The sequence below is a fragment of the Galeopterus variegatus genome, unplaced genomic scaffold, assembly GCF_000696425.1.
Source record: "Galeopterus variegatus unplaced genomic scaffold, G_variegatus-3.0.2 Scaffold6293, whole genome shotgun sequence".
In the NCBI taxonomy this organism is placed as follows: Eukaryota; Metazoa; Chordata; class Mammalia; order Dermoptera; family Cynocephalidae; genus Galeopterus; species Galeopterus variegatus.
In genome coordinates this window covers 75,462-76,335 of record NW_007732404.1, presented here as the reverse complement: position 1 = coordinate 76,335, position 874 = coordinate 75,462, and positions in this window count along the sequence as shown.

The following is an 874-nucleotide window of genomic DNA, read 5'->3' as shown; positions in this document are numbered from 1 at the left end:
GTACACAGTAGCTTTTTCTCAGCACTCATTTTCAGGTTTTACTTTACTTCTTTTCCTGTTTCTTTTCAAATCCAGCTTTGTTCTGACAGTTTCCAGTTTTCAGAATACAGCTTCCCCTCGTCTTCCCCTACTGAGTTCTGAATCCATTGAGAAATGAAACAAGGATAAGACAGCTGGGAGATCAAAATATTACCTTATTTACTGATAAAACCAATTTTAGAGAACTGGAGGGCAAATGAGCTTTCCAGTATTGAACTCCAGAATTAGCTAGATTTGTTGACCCAGTCCCATGCAATGCTGGACCACCATAGGCTCCCTCTGGTGAGGCCGGGCCCCTTTACATCTTACAACTGGAGAAATAACAGATGCTTGTGTCCTGCAGACAGCTACTTCTCAAGAAGTTTCTCCCTCTCAGCTTACCAGTCGCCTTAAGCCACACCTCCTCTTGGGGAGGAGAAAGTGAGTGGATGGAGAGAAGTCAGGAGTGTTCAATTTATCGGAGCTGCCTCCACATGAAAGGAAACATTGGGGGTGGGGAAGAAGGATTCCCCCTAACTGTGATTCTTTTGGGTTCATTCTGAACCAGGACACTTAACTCTTGTTGGTCATCAGGTTTTGAACTTAGTCATTTACTTGATTGGCTTTAAGAGAAATTTAATTTTACTCCTCCCAGGCATATAAACCCACTGCTTTAACCAAAGCATATTCCTACAGATCTGTAATAGATTGAACCTTCTTCTATTAAAAATTGACCATTAATATAATCATTAGCCCATCAATTGTGTGATTCTTCTTAGGAATATCTACATTGCTAGATTTTTTAAAAATTCCTCCCATTTGAAACAAAGCGAAATGATCTGTTTTGTAGATTTTA